The sequence below is a fragment of the Heterodontus francisci genome, chromosome 17 (assembly GCF_036365525.1).
Source record: "Heterodontus francisci isolate sHetFra1 chromosome 17, sHetFra1.hap1, whole genome shotgun sequence".
In the NCBI taxonomy this organism is placed as follows: Eukaryota; Metazoa; Chordata; class Chondrichthyes; order Heterodontiformes; family Heterodontidae; genus Heterodontus; species Heterodontus francisci.
The window spans coordinates 38,520,765-38,544,916 of NC_090387.1; the positions used below are offsets into that span (position 1 = coordinate 38,520,765).

Sequence of the window (24,152 nt, forward strand, 5' to 3'; positions counted from 1 at the left end):
GAAACGTATACCCTCAGATGAATCCGATCTAATAAATGTGCTTTTGATGTTGAAATCTGTTAACTTCACTTAACAGTTATCCATCAGAATTGATAATTTTGGAATGTTAATTACTGGTTGGCTGAATGTGTAGCCAAACTATCAGAGGAGGTGGTGGTCGCCCTTGTTGAGAAGGATTAAAATTTATCTCTGGTTTGGCTGAGCACTTGGTCAGCTGCTAATCTTGTGATTCATTTTTTTAAAAAATTATTCTAAATCATATGGACCTTGTTCCATCAGACTTTATGGTTGAATTGTTGAATCCTTGAGGGACTATCGAGCATGTGATGTGCTGAGAATTGCACAGAACTGAAACATTAAGAAATTCATTCATCTATGCAGTGAATTGTTCTTAATTTTATTTTCTTGATGCCTCTTTCATACCAAAGAGGAGATTTTTCATTGTTTCTATCATTAAAGTTTGTTTATTTTCACCTTTTACAGAAGGGTTAATTCAGATTGGAATTGGGTCTCCAATTTACTTGACAGGTTTTCAATTGCAATTTTGTTCATGAGAACAGTAAGTTTGATCTCTCCCTTCTAATCACATTGTCCCTGTGTTTATTTTTACTGAACTGTTAAATTTACTGAGCAATGTTGTTTTGCAAAATTATAATATTTTTGTTCACATTGTCTTTTAGTTGAAATCTTGAGAGACAAGAATAATATTAGAGTTTTGGAGAATGTGATTCAGGGTCCATTTCTAGTAGCTGTATTGGTGTCAAATTTGTAATGATCCATAGAAATAGGCTGCCAGTTGCTCATCTCAGCCTTTTGTCAATAAAACTATTGCGAAGTGATTTTAAAGTGGCAGAAAAATTGGAAATGCAATCTCCATATAAAATACAGTGCAGGTTTTGTTCTCTTAGGGTTTCTCATAACCTTTGTCATGAACTTTGTGGCCGGGGGGGGGGGGGGGGGGAGATGAAATCTTTTGTTTACTGTGCTGAACTTGCGAATAGCTTGTACTTGTAAAAGAAAATACGAACTGGGCTTGAATGAATTGCTTACAGCAATTATGCCCATGTGACAGCAAGAAACACGTCAGCTGAAGAACCCAGTGTTAAGTGACCCACTTTTTGACACTGGAAACCTTTAGTGTAGGCTAAGTAATAATGGACAATTGTCTGTACTTTGAGTTAGGATGGATTAATCTGAAGGACAGGATCAGCCGTAGATTCCTTTAGTTGGCCTGGTCTCCTTTTTCAATGTAGATTGGGCTTGAGTTGGTAATTACTGTTTGGCATCATTTCGAGCTGTATTTGGAAATTTTAGGAATCAGCTGATTGGCTATTTGTATGTTGTCAATTGTTTCCTGAACAGTATATAACCTTTAAGGACACTTGGTCTGTAAAAAAAAAAATCTTCATTGGTGCTCGCAAGACAAAACAGTGATGATGTTCCTCCCATGCAAGCATTTCTGGTGAGGGTTACTCTGTTGGACAGAATATCCCCAAATTGAATCTTTGAGCACTTTACTGTCAATCGGTTTTATTGCATTTTTCAGTTTGTTCAGTTCAGGACCTTAGATCAGTGTTTCTCTTAAAATTTTCACCAATAATCATTTGAATTTATGTAGCATCTTTTAATGTAGAAAACATTCCAAGTTGCTTCACTTATTGCAATTGGAAATGAATGTTTTGGCAGAAATTCAAAGATAAGGAAATGGTGCAGAAAGCTTAGCCGAAGAGAAGAGTTTTGAAGGTGGAAGGAGAGGTCCAGAGCAAGAATGGTGGAGAGTCGGACCAATATGACCAGGCTGTAGCACCAATAATGGAGTGAGGGGAGAGGGACTGGACTCAAGGCCAGAAACAGAGGTGTAGAATGGTCAAGCGACATTATAGGACTGGAGGAGCTTGCAGAGGTTTGCTGGGGCAAAGCTGTTCTTTGATTTATAGACACGAATGAGGAGCAAGTTACTTAGACGAGTGAGACTTTGTGAAAGATGGGGCATGAGTGGTGGCATTTTAGATGTTGGAGCTTATGTAGGTAGAGGATTGGGAGACCACCAAATAAGGCATCAAAATAATTGAATTTGGAAGTGACAAAGAATTTTTTAAGGGTTTCTCTGGCAGAGGTGGTGTTGCGATTATTGTAGAGAAAGGCATTGCAGAATTGGAAGTAAGCAATCTTCATTACAAATAGGATGTGAGGTTTAAAGCCCAGCTTAAGGTCAAGCAGGGTGGTTCAGCCTGCAAGAGCGGTCAGGGTTGATGATGGAAGCAGTGACAAGGGAGCAGAATTTATGTTGGAGGCTTTGGTGTTGAGCTGATGTAGGTTGTGCTGATTAGGATCTGATGTTAAACAAACTGACAACGCAGAAGCAATTGAAGGGTCAAGGGAAGTGCAAAAGAGGCAAACTTGTGTGCCATCAATATAGATATGAATGTTAGCTATGCCTGTGGAAGATGCAGCCAAGGCTTGGCATGAATTTTTAAATTCCACCCTGCGTGACTGTTCAACAGTACTGGGCTAGAGGGTAAGGCTCAAACAACATATTTTCAAATAACTTATGAAATTGAAGAAAATATTGTATTGACTATGGAACAAATGTTAAAAGTTGTGTTGTATTACAAATCGGTAAAGAAAATAATTGGAGAATTGAATAGAACTGGAGAATACAGTCTCAGTTGGCACCTCATTTTCTCGTGCATACTATTTTCACTTGGTTCCGATTAACAGACCTTATCCCTCGATGATCAGAAATTGTTTTTTTTTCAATCGATGTAGAGATACTCATAACCTACTTGTCTTCATTTGCTTATTGCCTTTAACATAATTTGGCACTAAACTCCAAATTTACTTAGCAATGTGTAAAGGGCAGTGAGAGGCAAAGGTTCCTAGAATTTGTTCAGGAAAGTTTTCTGTAGCAGTATGTTACTAGTCCAACGAGAAAAGAGGCACTGCTAGACTTGGTTCTTGGCAATGAGGTGGGCCAAGTGGATCAAGTATCAGTAGGAGAGCATTTAGGGGCTAGTGATCATTGTATCATAAGGTTTAGGCTGACTATGGAAAAGGACAAAGAGCAATCCAGGGTAAGAATAATTAACTGGTAGAAGGCCAAATTCAATGGGATAAAAATGGAGCTGGGGCGAATAAATTGAAGTCAAAAGCTGGCAGGAAAACTGGTAGATGAACAATGGGCTACCTACAAAGAAGAGCTAGTTCGGGCACAGTCATCGTATGTTCTCTCGAAGGGGAAAAGTAGGGCAAACAAATCCAGAGCTCCCTGGATGCAAAAGAAGTAGAGATTAAGATAAAGAAGAAAAAGTGTGCTTATGACACACAGATGCCAGGTCGAAAATATTATTGAGAACCAGGCTGAATATAGAAGGTCCAGAGGGAAAGTGAAAAAGCAAATAAGAAAAGCAAAGACAGAGCATGAAAAGCGACTGACAGCTAGCATTAAAGGAAATCCCACAATTTTCTATAGGCATATAAATAGTAAAACGGTGGTAAAAGGAGGAGTGAGGCCGATTAGGGACCATAAAGGGGATTTACACATGGATGCAGAGGGCATAGCTGAGGTATTAAATGGCCTGTTTCAGTGCTGTATCTCTAAACTAAACTAATACTTTTCATCTGTATTTACCAAGGAAGAAGATGCAACCCAGGCAATGTTGAAAGAGGAGGTAATACAGACACGAGAGGGGTTTAAAATTGATAAAGAAGAAGTATTAGGCTGTCTGTACTTAAAGTGGATAAAGCACCAGGGCCAGATGAGATGCATCCAAGGTTACTGAGGGAAGTGAGGGTGGAAATTGCAGAGGCACTGGCCATAATTTTCCAGTCTTCCTTCAACTCGGAGGTGATGCCAGAGGACTGGAGAATTGCAAATATTACACCCTTGTTCAAAATAGGGTGTAAAGATAAGCCCAGCAACTACAGCCCAGTCAGTTTAACTTCTGTGGTGGGGAAACTTCTAGAAAAAATAATTCGGGACAAAATTAACAGTCACATGGACAAATGAGAGTTAATTAAGGAAAGCCAGCATGGATTTCTTAAGGGAAAATCACGTTTAACTAACTTGCTGGAGTTTTTTGAGGAGGTAACAGAGCGGGATGATGAGGGCAATGCTGTTGATGTGGTGTACATGGACTTTCAAAAGGCATTTGATACAGTGCCACACAACAGACTTGTGAGCAAACTTATAGCTTATGGAATAAAAGGGACAATAGCAACATGGATACAAAATTGGTTGAGTGACAGGAAACAAAGAGTAGTGTTTAATGGATATTTTTTGGGCTGGAGGAAGGTTTGTACTGGAGTTCCCCAGGGATCAGTGTTGGGACCCTTGTTTTTCCTGATATATATTAATGACCTAGACCTTGGTGTAAGGGGCACAATTTCAAAGTTGGCAGATGATATGAAACTTGGAAACATTGGGAACTGAGGAGGATAGTGTAGAACCTCTAAAGGACATAGGCAAGTTGGTGGAATGGGCAGACAGGTGGCAGGTGAAGTTCAATGCAGAGAAATGTGAAGTGATTCATTTTGGTAGGAAGAACACGGAAAGACAATTTAAAATAAAGGGTTCAATTCTAAAGGGGGTGCAGGAGCAGAGGGACCTGGGTGTACATGTGCATAAGTCACTGAAGGTGGCAGAACAGGTTGAGAGAGCAGTTAATAAAGCATACAGTATCCTGGGCTTTATTAATGGGGGCATAGCACACAAGAGCAAGTAGGTTATGTTGAACTTGCATAAGACATTAGTTCGGCCTCAGCTGAATATTGCGTCCAGTTCTGGGTGCCGCACTGCAGGAAAGATGTGAGGGCATTGGAGAGAGTACAGAAAAGATTCACAAGAATGGTTACAGGGATGAGGAACTTCAGTTATGAAGATAGATTGGAGAAGTTAGGACTGCTTTCCTTGAAGAGAAGGCTGAGAGATGATTTGATAGAGGTATTCAAAATCCTGAGGGGTCTGGACTGGGTATATAGAGATAAACTGTTCCCACTCATGAAAGGATCAAGAACGAGATAGCACAGAATTAAAGTATTTGATAAGAGAAGTACAAGTTACGTGAGGAAAAACTTTTTCATGCAGCGAATAGTTCAGGTCTGGAATGCGCTGCCTCAGAATGTGGTCGATGCAGGTTCAATAGAAGCATTCAAAAGGGAATTAGATAGTTAGACAGGAAGAATGTGTAAGGTTATGGGGAGAAGGCAGGGGAATGAAACTGAGGAAATTGCTCTTTCAGAGAGCCAGTCCAGACACGATGGGCCAAATGGCCTCCTTCACTGTAACGATTCTGTGATTCAATGTTGGAAATGCTACAAATGCATATCTCAGGTCAACAGCTAATTAAGCGTGACCCCAAATGGATTAACTAACCAATTAAAAGTGAAATAAAGAAGTAAAATTACTTCTGGAAATTGTGTGGGGGGAAGGGAGATATGAGTTAAAAGGTGATCAGAGAGACCAAGAAAAACATAGCTCAAGGGGGAAAATGTAAATGAAACCTCCTTTCAGTACTACAATAGAAAGAGAATTGTCGAGAAGAAGTGAGAACATTAAAAATGTAATTGGGCCTTAAACTGATGATGAGCAAAAGATAGTAAATATCTAAATGATCAAAATATTCATAAGGGAAGATGTGGACACTGCCCTCTTGCCCAAAAAACAGTACCAAGGCATAATTCAGGACTTTGATATAAATGCAATTGAAAGAGCTTACAACCAATAAATCTCCAGGATTAGATGGTATCCCTGAGTGTTAAGAGACACAAGTGAGGAGATTTCCAAGACACTCATCTAAATAGTAAAAGAAAGCTTTAATTTTGATGTCAAGAGGTGCTTCTTCATATGGAGAGTCGGCAACACCCTGAATGGACAAGGGTACATTGATGGAGATGAAAACCTTGGAATAAATTAAGGAACAGATTAAACATTTGGTGAGTCTAGGTTGTTCTAGATGAATATATTAAGATGGGCCAAATGATCTTCCTCATCTGTAATTACCTTGTGACAAAACTCAAACTAGAAGTTTCAGTGTGGAAAGGCTTCTGTCGACAGCACCAACAACACCAACAAAACTTGTATTTATATAATGCCTTTAATGTTCCAAGACGCTTCACAGGAACGTTCTAAAACAAAATGACGCTTAGCTACATAAGGAGATATTAGGACAGATGACCAAAAGCTTGGTCAAAGAAGTAGGTTTTAAGGAGTGTCTTAAAGGAGGAATGAGAGGTCGAATGGTGGAGAGGTTTAGGGACGAAATTCCAGAGCTTAGGGCCTTGGTAGTTGAAGGCACGGCCACAAATTGTGGAACAATTAAAATTAGGGATGCTCAAGAGGCTAAAGTTAGAGCAGTGCAGCGCTCTCAGAGGGTTGTGGAGCTGGAGGTTGGTAATCATTTGTTTTTGATCTCAGTCTTTGAAAAAATCAGCACAGCTAAATAACAGATAGAGATTGTCAGATATAAGTGTGAGAAACTTTGTGTGTGATATTCACTTTCTCATAAACTACAGAGGAGCAACAGAAAAAAGACTATATAATACATAACTAAATTGAGCTGACCTAGAGTGGACTGAATGAAAGTATATCAAACAATTTATTCAGCACTCTACTTGTTTCCAGCGCTGTACTGAGAATTGTTCAAGCCTCAGAATTGGCTTCTGTCTATGGGAAATCACCACTTTTTAAGCAAACTGTCTGAATAGACCGGCAACAAAAGCTCTGGAAGACAAGTGTGAAATAATTAACGTAAGCATTTCAGTAATATAACTTTTTATACAGCAGTTAGATCTGATATGGCATAATGGAAATTTCTTATTGTTTGTAGTAATTCAACCCGGTAAACCAGGGGAGTGGCCAGGTTACAGGTTGAAAGGCTTCAAAATTAATTCTGAATTTAATCTGCTTCCTGGAGTCTGCACATTTTAACAATGGGTCAGTGGAAATGTGAGTACTGTCATTCCAGGGTCCTGTTGAATGTTTTCCAACGTAATGCACTGCACTATACTTTATACACAGGTGACCTTTTTGTGATGTCTTTGTGCAGAGTCAAACTAATGTACGTTATGTACATTTTTGTTTTTTTTTAAATGGTGGGACAGTGACCTCTTTAATTTTCGTGGGATGTGGGCATTTTTGGCAAGGTCAGCATTTATTGCCCATTCCTAATTTCCTTGGAGAAGGTGGTGGTGAGCTGTCGCCTTGACCTGCTGTAGTCCATATGGTGTAAGTACATGTACAGTGCTGTCAGGAAGGGCGAGGATTTTGACCCAGCGGCAGTGAAGGAACACAGATGTATTTCCATGTCAGGATGTTATGTGGCTTGGAGGGGAACTTGCATTTTCTGCCCTTGTTTTTAGTTTAGTTTAGTTTAGAGATACAGCACTGAAACAGGCCCTTCGGCCCACCGAGTCTGTGCCGACCATCAACCACCCATTTTATACTAATCCTACACCAATTCCATATTCCCACCACATCTCTACCTGTCCCTATATTCCCCTACCACCTACCTATACTAGGGGCAATCGCCAATGGCCAATTTAGCTACCAACCTGCAAGTCTTTGGCATGTGGGAGGAAACCGGAGCACCCGGAGGAAACCCACGCAGACACAGGGAGAACTTGCAAACTCCATACAGGCAGTACCCAGAATTGAACCCGGGTCGCTGCAGCTGTGAGGCTGCAGTGCTAACCACTGCGCCACTGTGCCGCCTCTAGGCAAGAGAGGTGGCATGTCCGGAAGGTGCAAAGAAGCCTTGGTGAGTGACTGCAGTGTTTCTTGTAGATGGTACACACTGTTGCCATTGTGCACTGGTGATGCAGGGATTGAATGTTTAAGTTGTTGGATAGGATGCCAATCAAGTGGGTTGTTTTGTCTTGGATAACGTTGAGCTTCTTGAGTGTTGTTGGAGTTGCACTCCAGACAAGTTTGATCACTCTCTTGACTTCTGCCTTGTAGATGGTGGACAGGCTTTGGGAGTCAGGACGTGAGTTACCTGCTGGAGAACACCCAGCCACTGACCTGCTCTTATAGCCACAGTATTTATATGGCGGTCCAGTTATGTTTCTGATCAATGGTAACCATCAGTTTGTTGATGGTGGGGTTTTCAGCAATGGTGATGCTGTTGGGAGATGGTCATTGCCTGGCACTTGTGTGGTACAAGTGTTACTTGCCGCCTAACACCCAGGCCTGAATGTTGTTCAGGTCTTGCTGCATGCAGGCAAGGACTGCTTCATTATCTGAGGAGTTGTGAATGGTACTGAACATTGTGCATTCATCAGCAAACTTTCCCACTTCTGGCTTTGTGATGGAGGGAAGGTTATTGCTGAAGCAGCTGAAGATGGTTGGGCCTAGGACATTGCCCTGAGGAACTCCTGCAGTGATGCCCCAGGGCTAGATTACTGGCCTCCAGCAACCAAAACCATTTTACTTTGTGCTGAGTATGACTCCAACCAGTGGCGAGTTTTCCCCGATTCCCATCGACCAATTTTACTTGGGCTTCTTGATGCCACGCTCAATCAAATACTGCCTTCATGTCAAGCTCTTGTTTCACCTCTAAAATTCAGCTCTTTTGTCCATGTTTGGACTAAGGATATAATGAGGTCTGGAGCCAAGTGGCCATGGCGGAACCCAAATGGAGTATCAGTGAGCAAGTTTTGTTGAATAAGTGCTGCTTGATAGCACTGTCAACAACACCTGCCATCACTTTGCTGATGATTGAGAGTAGACTGATGGGGTGGTAATTGACTGGATTGGATTTGTCCTGCCTTTTGCGAATAGGTAGATGCCACTGTTCTTGCTGTGCTGAAACATCTTGGCAAGAGACGTGGCTAGTTCTGGAGCAGAGGTCTTCAGTACTGCAGCCGGGTGTTGTCAGGGACCATAGCCTTTGCTGTATCCAGTGTGCTCAGCCTATTCCTGATCTCTCATGGAGTGAATTGAATTATCTGAAGACTGGCATCTGTGATGCTGGGACTTCAGGCGGGGGTGGGGGGTTGGTGGGTGACCAGATGGCTCATCCACTCGGCACTTCTGGCTTCGGCCTAGTCTTTTGCACTGAAGTTCTGGGATCCCCCATCATTGAGGATGGGGATGTTTTTGGAGCCGCCTCTTCCAGTCAGTTGTGTAATTGTCCACCACCATTCATAACTGGACTGCAGAGCTTTGATCTGATCTGTTGGTTGTGAGATCGCTTAGCCCTGGCTATAGCATGCTGCTTCCGATGTTTAACATGCATGTTTCCCTGTGTTGTAGCTTCACCAGTTGTTACCTTATTTTTAGGTGTGTCTGATTCTGCTCCTGGCATGCTCTCTATGCTCCTCATTGAACCAGGGTTCATCCCCTGGCTTGATGGTAATGGTAGAATGAGGGATATGCCAGACCTTGAGGCTACACATTGTGGTTGGATACAATTCTGCTGTTCCTGATGGCCCACAGTGCCTCCTCGCTGCCCAGTTTTGAACAGCTAGATCTGTTCTGAATCTATCCCATTTGACATAGTGGTAGTGCCACAAAGCACGATGGGCGGTGTCCTCAGTTTGAAGACAGGATTTTATCTCCACAAGATCTGTATCAATACTGTCATGATTGGGGTCAATTGAAGGCTTACTAAGATTCTTTACATGCAGAATTTATCCTATTGTGTGCAATTTTGTATTCATTTAATACTGTCTACTGTTAATTTACATTTGAATTGCTGGATAATTTGTTTTTTTGGATAAAGTGACTGAAATACAAGATGATACAAGGGAATGTTCTTAAATCACATCTTTGCTTCCTCAATTATCGATGTTCTTTCCTCTTACCCTCTGATGCCATCTCATTGTCTCAGGAATAAGTTAGTTTCAAAGGCACTGATTTCAAAACATTTTCAAGTACAATGGTTTTCCTGTTTTCCATTTAAGAAATTGCTAAGACATATGGGAATCCGATTAGTGCGACTCTGATCTTGGAGACTTCAACACATGGCTGCCGAATTAAACAAAGTAAACCGCTGAGTTCTGTCTACTAACATTTCTGTGAGTCTTGTGCGTTGGTGTGAACAAGGTGCTTGCTTTAAACGGTATCACCTCACACACCAGCGTTGGAATGTCTCAGTTGTCTGCAAATTCATACTGCTACTTGAATTTCAGAGAAATCCATTAAAAAGCTTTAAATCTACACCTCGGCGGGGGAATGATTAGGCTTGTGCCTGTTGTAGGGGTGGATTCCAGTCTGTGTCATGACATGGATTTTTAGGGAGGAAGGCATTTTCCATGCTACCTGTTGTCCTACTGTCATTGCAGAACTGTCTCGGCAGTGAGAGATTTGTTTGGAGTGGCTGCCACTGATAAAGCAGCAGCAGAATCAATGTAATCTTGCTGCTTTTTGGTTACTTCAGCTGAATTTTACATACAAACATACCAATTAGGAGCAGGAGTAGGCCACTCGGCCCTTCGAGCCTGATCCACCATTCATTAAGTTCATGGCTGAACTGATTACTCCACATTTTCACCTACCCCCGATAACCTTTCACCCCCTTGCTTATCAAGAATCTATCTACCTCTGCCTGAAAAATATTCAAAGACTCTGCTTCCACTGCCTTTTGAGGAAGAGAATTCCAAAGACTCACAACCCTCTGAGAGAAAGATTTCTCCTCATCTCTATCTTAAATGGACGACCCCTTATTTTTAAACAGTGACCCCTAGTTCGAGATTCTCCCACAAGCGGAAACATCCTTTCCACATCCACCCTGTCAAGACCCCTCGGGATCTTCTATGATTCAATCAAGTCGCCACTTACTCTTCTAAATTCCATTGGATACAAGCTTAGCCTGTCCAATTCTTCCTCGTAAGACAGCCCGCCCATTCCAGGTATTAGTCTAGTAAACCTTCTCTGTACTACCTCCAACACGTTTACGTCCTTCCTTAAATAAGGAGACCAGTACAGTACACAGTACTCCAGATGTGGTCTCACCAATGCCCTGTATAGCTGAAGCATAACCTTCCTGCTTTTGTATTCAGTTCCCTTTGTGATAAACGATAACATTCTATTAGCTTTCCTAATTATGTACTGTACCTGCATACTAACCTTTTGCGATTCATGCACTAGGACACCCAGATCCCCTTGCATCTCAGAGCTCTGTAATCTCTCACTATTTAGATAATATGCTTTTTTATTCTTCCTACCAAAGTGGACAATTTCATACTTTCCCACATTATACTCCATTTTCTAAATCTTTGCCCACTCACTTAACCTATCGATATGTTACTTTTCTAGCGATCTTTATGCCATCGGCAAATTTAGCAACCATACCTGCGGTCCCTTCATCTAAGTCATTTATATAAATTGTAAGAAGTTGAGGCCCCAGTACAGATCCCTGTAGCACACCACTCGTTACATCTTGCCAACCAGAAAATGACCCATTTAGACCTACTCTCTGTTTCCTGTTAGTTAGCCAATCTTCTATCCATGCCAATACGTTACCCCCTACACCATGAGCTTTTATTTTCTGCAGTAACCTTTGATGTGGCACCTTATCAAATGCCTTCTGGAAATCTAAGTACAATACATCGCCACCAGTTCTCATTTATCCACAGCACATGTAACTCCTTCAAAGAACTCCAATAAACTGGTTAAACATGATTTCCCTTTCACAAAACCATGTTGACTCTGCCTGATTACCTTGAATTTTTCTAAATGCCCTGCTATAATGTCTTTAATAATAGCTTCTAACATTTTCCCTAAGACAGATGTTAAGCTAACTGGCCTGTAGTTTCCTGCTTTCTGTCTACCTCCCTTTTTGAATAAAGGAGTTACATTCGTTATTTTCCAATCTAACGGAACCTTCCCCAAATTTAGGGAATTTTGGAAAATAAAAACTAACACATCAACTAACTTACTAGCCACTTCTTTTAAGACCCTAGGATGAAGTCCATCAGGACCTGGGCACTTGTCAGCCTGCAGCTCCAACAATTTGTTCAGTACCACTTTCCTGGTGATTGTAATTTTCTTGGGTTCCTCCCTCCCTTCCATTTCCTGACTTGCAGCTAATACTGGGATGTTACTTGTGTCTTCTATAGTGAAGACCAATGCAAAGTATCTGTTCAATTCATCTGCCATCTCCTTATTATCCATTATTAATTCCCCAGACTCACTTTCTATAGGACCAACACTCACTTCATTAACTCTTTTCTTTTTACTCATAATCTTAAATCTGTGAGGAGGAGCTGTATGGGGTGAGATTGAATTATAGCGAAACCAAACTTTGCTTTTGGTTTTGCTTCTTGGAAAATACTATAGGATGAATGTAATGTGACAAAAACCGCACCCACCAAAAATGAGACATATTAATTTTGTTATACGGAACATTTTGAACTGTTACTGGATTTGAAATAACTTGTTTAGAGACCACAACAGTGGCTGAAAACATGGCTGCACATTAGCATTCTAAAAGACAGTTGAATAAGAGAGACAATGGAACTGCTCCCTGATAAAAGTTAACCAGATGGATTTTGATCAAGAGGCATTGAATGTGTAAAAGTCCAGTAGTCCCCACCCCGCCAGACCCTGAACTGAGAGTGTCTGCCAAGCTTGGGGGAGAATCCACAAACCTTGCCAGGCAGGTTGTTCCAAATAAGGAGCTAGTCACATGACTAACCTGCTGGCCAACTTGAAGTTTTTTGAATTGTGCCACACAGGAACAGCGTGCAACTGAACTTGAAGAAGAGAGCACCTATCTCTTTCTCTCTCTTTCCCTCACACGGAGTTCCAGGGACCCATGGAAGTAACTCCAGCCTTGAGAGAAGACTCCTGCAGCCTTCTGACACCAGCTAAACAAGTGAAAGTGTGCACTGGCCCCAACTAGAACTGCAAGACTTAACTGCAGTCAAAGGCTTTACATTGAATCCCAAAACGAGTAACTGAACTCCATATTACTTCAATCCTTTCATCTTTAATTCTTTCTCCTCCTCTGTTTCTATTTGCATGTGTGTTTATCACGTATGCATGCTAGCATGGTCGCGTCATGTATCTTTAGTAATTTTAACTGAATTAGAGTTTTAAGGCGAATAAACTTACATCTTTCTTGTTTAAATCTGAGAAAACCTGTCTGGGTGATTTCTTTGCCATTACAATTAGAGGAAAGTGAACAAGGAATCACTGAGGGAAAGCTAAAAACACGGTGTTACGGCCAAACCTGGAATAGGCTGACGGGGAGCCCTAGACCCCGTCCTCAACTGGTCGTAACAGTAAGTAGTTGATAGCAGTTCTTTAAAGGTTTGTAGAAGAGTTTTGTGGGGGTGAAATTGTTCTTGGTAGCACCTGTTTTTTGGGTGCTGCGAATGCTCTTTGAGTTCCAAAATGGCATCCATGGCATGTGCACACATTTCCAACACAGTGCACTGGACACCATGAAGTTGGTGTGTTGCCTGCAATTACACTGAACAGTTGTAGAGTAACTGCATCGTAATTCCTGTGCCCATTTTTGGTGTCTATGCAACTTAGCCTCCTTGATCATTTCACTGATGAGTAAACTGACAGTGGTTTTTGGGCGAAGCAGGTTGTCTTCATTTTGACTCTAGAAGGATTTTAAACTAGTGGGCCGCATTTGATTGGGGGAGGGATTGCCCACCTGATCACGTCAGTGATGGGCAGCACATGCTTGTGGGGCAGAATTTCCTGAATTCTATTTAAAGACTGAATGCACTTTTTAAAGGGAAGTTACATTTGCATTGGTGAAATTTGCCTCTGGCTTTTGCTGAAAACATCTTGATCGGAAGCAAATTGCCAGGTTCTCAGACATATCTGTGGAGGTCCTCATTGAGGAGGTGAGGGCATGGAGGAATGTCTTGCTTCTATCTGATGGAAAGAAGCTTTCAAACCGATCTTGCAGCACGCTAGGAAAGAGGTTGCAGTGACAGTGAACTCCTGAGTATTGCATCACCCCAGGACCTGGATTTGATGCAAGAAATGCTTCAACAACTGACCAGAGCAACATGGTTGAAAACAGGTCTGCATATCTCCACTCCTCTGCAGTACACCTGACAACAGCACTTCCCTACCCACCACCCTCCCTCCCTAGCATTCAGAACACTTCCATCCTCTGCATTACATCTTCTCCTCCAACCACAAGTGAACACTGTATTACCATTCCTTTTGGTTCTAATCATACACTCTCCAGTTCCTTTCTGCCTTTACAGCAGGCTGTAACAACTATTCTGTTCACACCAGATAACAAATGACAAACAATAATCAGCTGTAAATGGCTGCTTTCTCATTGCTTCACTGTCCAACCCCATATTCTTCCCATCAAACAGCTCTTTAAGCTGTTTACAGCTTGCTTCTTCTCCCTCTCAGCACTCACACTAAATGAAGAAGCCCCACTCATACGGACATCCTTTTGCAAAGTCACTCATTCACTATCTTTCTGTAGTACAAATTGGCCCATAATGCAAGGGAGATTAGCTAGCATTTGGGCTCTTTCACAGGTGGAACAGGCAGCTCTGGAGATGATGATAAGGCCATCAAGAACAAACATTATCACAGATGGTGAGGCTGTGGGGGTGGGGTGACACTGGCTGCCTAGTGAAGCTATTATCATCTGCTGCTGTCTAGACTATAAATGCTTGGTACCTGTTGTCCTTTCCCCCTTTCCATAGGATCTTCACAGCAGCTGGATCCTGTGGAAGAGGATTTGAAGGAGCATAACCCTTCGAAAAAGCATTGTCACACGTTTCATCCCTTCCAAGCACCAGCACAGAGATTGGCACCTCAGGGTAGTGGGGGGGCAGAATTTGGAGAGTTGTGTTAGAGGGTTACAACACTTGACGAAGCAATCAGCACAAGTGAGCAGGAATGGGAAATAGTGTTAAAGACAGCCCGGGAGACAGCTCGCCAGAGGGCAAGCTTAGCTCCGAGCTCTGTGGAAAACGACAGCGATGCTAAATCCAGGTTACACGTGAAAGCTTTAATTATACAATGTATGGAAATCCTGCCAAGGAGTTAACAGTAAGTTTGGAGAACTCTACTTGTATGGTATTCTGTCACAGGGCATCAGCAGACTGCAGTCTGCCATGAAGTGTGTAATCATTTACATGGACTCTACAGCCAAGCCCACACACCAAGATTCAGTTTCGTCAACTATTGGAAGTTCAAACTGCAGCTATTCAGGCTCTTGACTCCAACATCTGCATCACCTTGGATAGGCATGGATCTACACGGATAAGGGCTTTAAATGTTTCACTGATCTTCCGAAGTTTGCTCTTTTTCAGATCAGTGGGGGTGATGAGCAGCAGCTGCATGGCAGAGGTGCCATGAAAGTGGTTCATTTTTCCCCCGCCCTCTCAAGATGCTGGCACGTCATGCTCTCTCACTGCCCCCAAAACCAATATGTGTCATAATGTCAGAAAGTCAGCTGGGGCCAGGCTGCGCTGGCACCAGCCAAGCTCTCTAAAGCCCAAGCTCCTAAAGGTCGTTGACAGGGTGCATCTCAATGGGTCCTCACTTGAGAAACAGCAGCGTTCCACCAGCTATGCTGAAACCACTGAAGAAGCACCTCATAGGAGTAGTAGAATTAGTAAATGATCATTGAAGAAAGCTGCTGTGGGTTGACACATAGGCAATAAACGATAAATTTATTATTGTTTTAACCATTAAAGAATAAATTTTTTCTAACTTTGCAATTTTTTTCTGCACTGTTTTCAAAGTAAGTTATAAATGTAATGTCAGGTTATCATATCAGGAACGTGAAGTTGAACGTGAAGATCAGCCATCATCTTTTTGAATGAAGGAACAGGCTCATGGCCCGAGTGCTTCTCCTATTTCTTATATTCTTATCAATGGTACTGTTCTACACTAATGCAGATTTTTTTACGGTGACACTTTTTAATGCCAGTATCATTACCTTTTTAAAAATAAACACATTAATACACAAGACTATAGTAATTGTTCTGTCTAGGAAAAGTTAGAAAATGCATTAACACTTGTGTATTGGAGGAATTTCAATTGATGCTTAACCCAGAAGTGATTTTAGCTCCAGGGTTTTAGAAATCATAGAAGGTTTAAGGCACAGAAAGAGGCCACTTGGCCCATTGTATCTGTGCCGGCCGAAGAATGATCCACCTATTCTAATCCCACCTTCCAGCATTTGGGCCGTAGCCCTGCACATTATGGCACTTGAGGTGCATATCCAGACTCCTTTTGAATGAGTTGAGGGTTTCTGCTTCAACTACCCTTTCAGGCAGTGAGTTCCAGACCCCCACCACCCTCTGGGTGAAAAGATTTTTCCTCATCTCCCCTCTAATTTTTCTACCAGTCACTTTAAATCTATGTCCCCTTATCACTGACCTCTCTGCTAAGTTGAATAGACCCTTCACCTCCACTCGATCCAGGCCCCTCAAAATTTTGTACATCTCAATCAATTCGCTCCTCAGTCTTCTCTGTTCCAAGGAGAACAACCCCAGCCGATCCAATCTTTCTTCATAGCTGCATTTTTCCAGACCTGGCAACATCCTTGTTAGTCTCCTCTGTACCCTCTCTAGTGCAATTACATCCTTTCTGTAATGAGGTGACCAGAACTGCACACAGTACTCAAGTTGTGTCCTAACCAATGAGTTATACAGTTCCAGCATATCCTTCCTGCCCTTGTATTCTGTACCTCGGATAATGAAGGAAAGAATTCCATATGCCTTCTTAACCATCTTCTCGACCTGTCCTGATCCCTTCAGGGAGCTGTGGACATTCACTCCACTTCCTCTACACTTCTCAGTATTTTCCCATTAATCGTGTATTCCTTTGTCTTGTTTGACCTCCCCAAATGCATCATCTTGCACTTCTCTGGGTTGAATTTCATTTGCCACTTTTCTGCCCATCTGAGCAGACCATCAATATCTTCCGCAGCCGACAGCTATCCTCCTCGCTATCTACCACACGGCCAGTCTTTGTATCGTCTGCAAACTTCTTGATCATGCCCCCTATATTTACGTCCAAATCGTTAACATGTACCACAAAAAGCAGGGCACCCAGTACTAAGCCTGTGGAACGCCACTGGAAACAGCCCTCCAGTCGCTAAAACACCCGTCAACAATTACCCTTTGTTTCCTGCCATTGAGCCAATTTTGTATCCACCATGTTCCATTTCCCTGGATCCCATGGGATTTTATTTTTTTAACCTGTCTGCCATGTGGGACCTTGTCAAAAGCCTTGCTAAAATCCATGTAGACCACATCAACTGCACTACCCTCATCTATCTTCCCTGTTACTTCTACAAATTTGTTCACGGTCAAACAAGATCTTCCCTTAACAAATCCATGCTGACTATCCTTGATTAACCTGTGCCTTTCTAAGTCACAGTTTATCCTGTATCTCAGAATAGATTCCAATAATTTTCCGACTTCTGAGGTTAGACTGCCTGGCCTGTAATTATTCAGTCTATCCTTTGCTTCCTTTTTAAACAGAGGTACAACGTTAGCAGTTCTCCAATCCTCTGGCACCACACCTGTATCCAGTGAGGACTGGAAAATGATGGTCAGACCTTCTGCTATTTCCTCTTTTGCTTCTTTTAACAGCCTAGGGTACATTTCATCTGGCCCTGATTATTTATCAACTTTCAAGGATGCTAGTCCCATTATTACTTTCTCTCTTCCTATGTTTATCACATCCAATACAGAATCATTACAGTGCAGAAGGAGGCCATTCGGCCCATCATGTCCACACCAGCTCTCTGAAAGAGCAACTCCCTCAGTTCCATTCCCCTACCTTCTCCCAATAACCCTGCATATTCTTCCTTTTCAGATAACGGTCTAATTCCTTTTTGAATGCTTCAGCTGAACCTGCCTCCACCACGTTCTCAGGCAGCACATTCCGGACCTTAACCACTTGCTGCGTGAAAATGTTTTTCCTCATGTCACTTTTGCTTCTCTTACCCAATACTTTCAATCTGTGCCCTCTTGTTCTCGATCCTTTCACAAATGGGAACAGTTTCTCTCCATCTACTCTGTCCAGACCCATCATGATTTTGAATACCTCTATCAAATCACCTCTCAGCCTTCTACCAAAGAACCTTTGTAGACAAGGCCTCTGAGGAATGAATACCTGGGAACATCAACTAAAGGAGCCTGTGTGTGAGGGGATGTGACTGGGTAAATAAGAAGATAAGCAATAAAAAGTCTATAAATATTAATGGAGAGGGGTCTGACTTCATCTTCCTCTATTTCAAAGAACAAAGAACAGTACAGCACAGGAACAGGCCGTTCGGCCCTCCAAGCCTGCGCCGATCTTGATGCCTGCCTAAACTAACACGTTTTGCACTTCCGGGGCCCATATCCCTCTATTCCCTTCCTATTCATATATTTGTCAAGATGTCTCTTAAACGTCGCTATCGTATCTACTTCCACCGCCTCCCCTGGCAGCAAGTTCCAGGCACTCGCCACCCTCTGTGTAAAAAAACTTGCCTCGCACATTCCCTCTAAACTTTGCCCCTCGCACCTTAAACCTATGTCACCTAGTAACTGACTCTTCCACCCTGGGAAAAAGCTTCTGACTATCCACTCTGTCCATGCTGCTCATAACTTTGTAAACCTCTATCATATCGCCCCTCCACCTCCGTCGTTCCAGTGAAAACAATCCGAGTTTTTCCAACCTCTCCTCATAGCTAATGCCCTCCAGACCAGGCAACATCCTGGTAAACCTCCTCTGTACCCTCTCCAAAGCCTCCACGTCCTTCTGGTAGTGTGGTGACCAGAATTGCACGCAATATTCTAAGTGTGGCCTAACTAAGGTTCTGTACAGCTGCAACATGACTTGCCAATTTTTATACTCTATGCCCCGACCGATGAAGGCAAGCATGCCGTATGCCTTCTTGACTACCTTATCCACCTGCGTTGCCACTTTCAGTGACCTGTACGCCCAGATCTCTCTGCCTGTCAATACTCCTAAGGGTTCTGCCATTTACTGTATACCTCCCACCTGCATTAGACCTTCCAAAATGCATTACCTCACATTTGTCTGGATTAAACGCCATCTGCCATTTCTCCGCCCAAGTCTCCAACCGATCTATATCCTGCTGTATCCTCTGACAATCCTCATCATTATCCGCAACTCCGCCAACCTTTGTGTCGTCCGCAAACTTACTAATAAGACCAGCTACATTTTCCTTCAAACCATTTATATATACTACAAACAGCAAAGGTCCCAGCACTGATCCCTGCGGAACACCAGTAGTCACATCCCTCCATTCAGAAAAACACCCATCCACTGTTGCCCTCTGTCTTCTGTGACTGAGCCAGTTCTGTATCCATCTTGCCAGCTCACCTCTGATCCCGTATGACTTCACCTTTTGCACCAGTCTGCCATGCGGGACCTTGTCAAAGGCTTTACTAAAGTCCATATAGACAACATCCACCGCCCTTCCCTCATCAATCATCTTCGTCACTTCCTCAAAAAACTCAATCAAATTAGTAAGACACGACCTCCCCTTCACAAAACCATGCTGCCTCTCGCTAATAAGTTCATTTGTTTCCAAATGGGAGTAAATCCTGTCCCGAAGAATCCTCTCTAATAGTTTCCTGACCACTGACGTAAGGCTCACCCGCCTATAATTTCCTGGATTATTCTTACCACCCTTCTTAAACAAAGGAACAACATTGGCTATTCTCCAGTCCTCTGGAACCTCACCTGTAGCCAATGAGGATGCAAAGATTTCTGTCAAGGCCCCAGCAATTTTTTCCCTTGCCTCCCTCAGTATTCTAGGGTAGATCCCATCAGGCCCTGGGGACTTATCTACCTTAATGCTTTGCAAGACACCCAACACCACCTCCTTTTTGATAATGAGATGACTGAGACTATCTGCACTCCCTTCCCTAGGCTCATCATCCACCAAGTCCTTCTGCTTGGTGAATACGGATGCAAAGTACTCATTTAGCACCTCACCCATTTCCTCTATTGCCGCCACATCCATAATGTCTACGGCCCTCTCCTCATAAGTTAAAGATCACAGTTTGGTGACTTAACTCTCCTTCTGCAAGTCTTGTTACTGTTATGTACAGTAGATAGGATCATGACAGCAGATGAGTTTCACCAAAGTGCCCAGGACTACAGTTGTCTCATGTGACTTGAACATGCAGCTGTCAGGAATCTTGTGCTGTCATCGTATTTGATGCTTGAGCTTTTTCATTGTCATGGGAGAGGGCTCCAATGCTCTTTGAGTTCCACCATATTTACTGCGATAATATTCAAGGAGTAGTTCTCCCAAATTCAGAGCACACAATCTACAAAGTATGAGTTCATGTCTACATACGTGTCATGTACTGAGCATGGTATATCTATAGCAAATAGCACAGCTCCAGACCCTCATGCAGCATGTATTCCAATGACTGCATGGTACATTAACATCATCTTGTTAGAGATAAAAATACCACAAGCCTGTTTCCTGGCACCTTCCGTGGCCAAGAGAAAGAGCAGCAGAAAGAGCATTACCACTCAATATGTTTTAGTAACAAACTCAAGCAATTCACAGGATAGTCATGTATAGCAGTTTATTTTGCAGCGGTAACAATAATGTTGGTAAGGGACTGTCACCAGGAGAGCTTAAAGAGAGTTTTGTAGCTGTTCAGTTTAGGCTCCACTGCTCTGAACCTTTTCCAGACCCTGAAGTAGTAGGGCATTTAGCAGACCCCTATGAAGAGAGGATGCTGTACCATGTATGATGCTTCTGCTTCATTTGGTTCCATGTGGAACGCTGAGCAGCAAAGTCTGGATGTTCAGAATGAGTTTGTGTTCAACATGTCAAGCAGCCTGAATGATCTAGATAAGGCTATTAAGGCTCCTCCATCTTAAGTTCTGAAGTGGAGCAACTGCTAGCCACAATATGCTCACATAGCTGCCGTGAGAGCCGTTGCTGACAAAATATAGGAAACTGTAAGGAACAACTTTAACTTATTAGAAGGAAGATGGAAGATCACCCTGGAGAAAGCTCATACAGATGTATCATTCGATGCCCCTTCTGAGGACGTGTCTTCACACTCCTCCTCCTCAACTACAATATGTGCATCATCCTCCTCTTTTGTGAAGACAGATGCAAAGTATTCATTAAGAACCATACCAACATCTTCTGCCCCTACACATAGGTTACCTTTTTGGTCTTTTATGGGCCCTGCTCTTTCCTTCATTATCCTCTTTCTCTTAATGTATTGATAAAACATCTTTGGGTTCACCTTGATTTTGCTTGCCAATTTTCTTTCATGCCCTCTCTTAGCTTTCCTAATTTCCTTTTTGATTGCACCCCTCCAATTTCTATACTCCTGTAAGCTTTCTGTAGTATTCAGTTCTCGGTGTCGGACAGAAGCTTTCCTTTTTTGCCTTATCTTATGCTGTAGGCTTCGTGACATCCATGGGGCTCCAGATTTGTTCGTCTTGCCCTTTTTCTTTGTCGGAGCATGTTTACTGTGAACCCTTGAATCTCCCCTTTGAATGCCTCCCACTGTTGTGACAATGATTTACCTTCAAGTGGCTGTTTCCAGTCCACTTTCATTCCTCAGTTTAGTAAAATTGGCCTTGCCCCAATTGAGAACTCTAACTCCTAGAGTCATAGAAAGATACAGCACTGAAACAGGCCCTTCGGCCCACTGAGTCTGTGCCGACCATCAACCAACCATTTATACTGATCCTACACAGAACACAAAAGTCCAAGTGTATCAAGCCTGTGTCCTCAGTACCTTGCTCTACGGCAGCGAGGCCTGGACAACGTACGTCAGCCAAGAGCGACGTCTCAGTTCATTCCATCTTCGCTGCCTCCGGAGAATCCTTGGCATCAGGTGGCAGGACCGTATCTCCAACACAGAAGTCCTCAAGGTGGCCAACATCCCCAGCATATACACCCTACTAAGCCAGTGGCGCCTGAGGTGGCTTGGCCATGTGAGCTGCATGGCAGTTGGCAGGATCCCCAAGGACACATTGTACAGGGAGCCTGTCACTGGTACCAGACCCACCGGCCGTCCATGTCTCCGCTTTAAAGACGTCTGCAAATGTGACATTGATCACAAGTCGTGGGAATTAATTGCCAGCGATCGCCAGAGCTGGCGGGCAACCATAAAGGCGGGGCTAAAGCGTGGTGAGTCGAAGAGACTTAGCAGTTGGCAGGAAAAAAGACAAGCGCAAGGAGAGCCAACTGTGTAACAGCCCCGATAACCAATTTTATCTGCAGCACCTGTGGAAGAGTCTGTCACTAGAATTGGCCTTTATAGCCACTCCAGGTGCTGCTTCACAAACCACTGACCACCTCCAGGCACTTACCCATTGTCTCTCATGACAAGGAGGCCAAAGAAGGACATTAATCCCACATCCCCACAATTCTCCTACCACCTACCTACACTAGAGGCAATTTACCTATCAACCTGCAAGTCTTTGGCTGTGGGAGGAAACCCACGCGGTCACAGGGAGAAAACTCCACACAGGCGGTACCCAGAACCGAACCCAGGTCGCTGGAGCTGTGAGGCTACGGTACTAACCTCTGCGCCACTGTGCTACCCTGTTCTATCTTTGTCCTTTTCCATAGTTATTTTAAAATTGGCTGAATTATGATCACTACCACCAAAATGCTCTCCCACTGCCACCCCTTCCACCTGCCCATCTTCATTTCCTAAAACTAAGTCTAAAATTGCACCCTTGTTGGCTTTGCTACATACTGGCCAAAAAGGTTCTCCTGAATGCACCTCAAGAATTCTGCTCCCTCAATTCCTTTCACACTAAAACTAACCCAGTTAATATTGGGGTAGTTAAAATCCCCTACTATTGCTGCCCTATTGTTATTGCACTTCTGAGAGATTTGCCTACATATCTGCTCTTCCATCTCCCTTTGACTGTTTGGAGGTCCATAGTATACTCCCAGCAGTGTGATTGCCCCTTTTTTGTACCTTAGCTCAATCTATATGGCCTCATTTAGAGTCATAGAAAGATATAGCACTGAAACAAGCCCTTCAGCCCACTGAGCCTATGCTGACCATCAACCACCCATTTCTACTAATCCTACATTAATCCCATATTCCCTACCACATCCCCTCAACTCTCCTACCACCTACCTACACTAGGGGCAATTTACAATGGCCAATTTACCTATCAACCTACAAGTCTTTGGCTGTGGGAAGAAACCAGAGCACCCAGTGGAAGCCCACACAGTCACAGGGAGAACTTGCAAACTGCACTCCAGGTCACTGGAGCTGTGAGGCTGCAGTGCTATCCACTGCGCCACCCACAGTGATGAAGGTTGATGAACCTTCCAACGTATCATCCCTCCTCACAGCTGTAATAGTTTCCTTGACCAAAATTTCCACTCACCCTCCTTCTCCCTATTGCATCTGAAAACCCTGTAACTGGAGATGTTGAGCTGCCATTCCTGCCCCTTCTGAAGCCGTGTTTCTGTAATAGCTATGATATCACAGTGGCGGCGCAGTGGTTAGCACTGCAGCCTCACAGCTCCAGGGACCCGGGTTCGATTCTGGGTACTGCCTGTGTGGAGTTTGCAAGTTCTCCCTGTGTCTGCGTGGGTTTTCTCCGGGTGCTCCGGTTTCCTCCCACAAGCCAAAAGACTTGCAGGTTGGTAGGTAAATTGACTATTATAAATTGTCACTAGTATGGGTAGGTGGTAGGGAAATATAGGGACAGGTGGGGATGTTTGGTAGGAATATGGGATTAGTGTGGGATTAGTATAAATGGGTGGTTGATGGTCGGCACAGACTCGGTGGGCCGAAGGGCCTGTTTCAGTGCTGTATCTCTAATCTAATCTAATCATGCTGCCACATGTCTGTCTGTGCCTTCAGCTTATCTGCTTTGTTTTCTATCCTCTTCGCATTGAAATATATACCCTTGAGCACTGCCAAACTCTTTTTAATTTTCTAACCTTTGTTTTCTGTCTTCCAGACTCATCCATTAACCTTCTGTCCCAGCTGAGTCTACCCTCATTTCCCCAACCCCCTGCCAAACAAGTTTAAGTCCTTCCCAACTGCACTAGCAAAACGTCCCGCAAGGAACTCAGTCCCATCTCTGTTCAGGTGCAACCCGTCCAGCCTGTACAGGTTCCATCTCCCCCAGAGCCGGTCCCAATGTCCCAGGAATCTAAAGCCCTCCCTCCTGCACCATCTTTCCAGCCACGCATTCATCTGTCTTATCCTTCTATTTCTAT

At 43.2% G+C, this 24,152-nt stretch overlaps 1 protein-coding gene across 1 annotated transcript in view; it reads left to right on the forward strand.

Moving 5' to 3' along the window:
- slc7a5 (solute carrier family 7 member 5) overlaps positions 1-24,152 on the forward strand; it is an 86,431-nt gene that overhangs the window by 28,508 nt on the left and 33,771 nt on the right. The gene's annotated exons all lie outside the window — the stretch shown is intronic.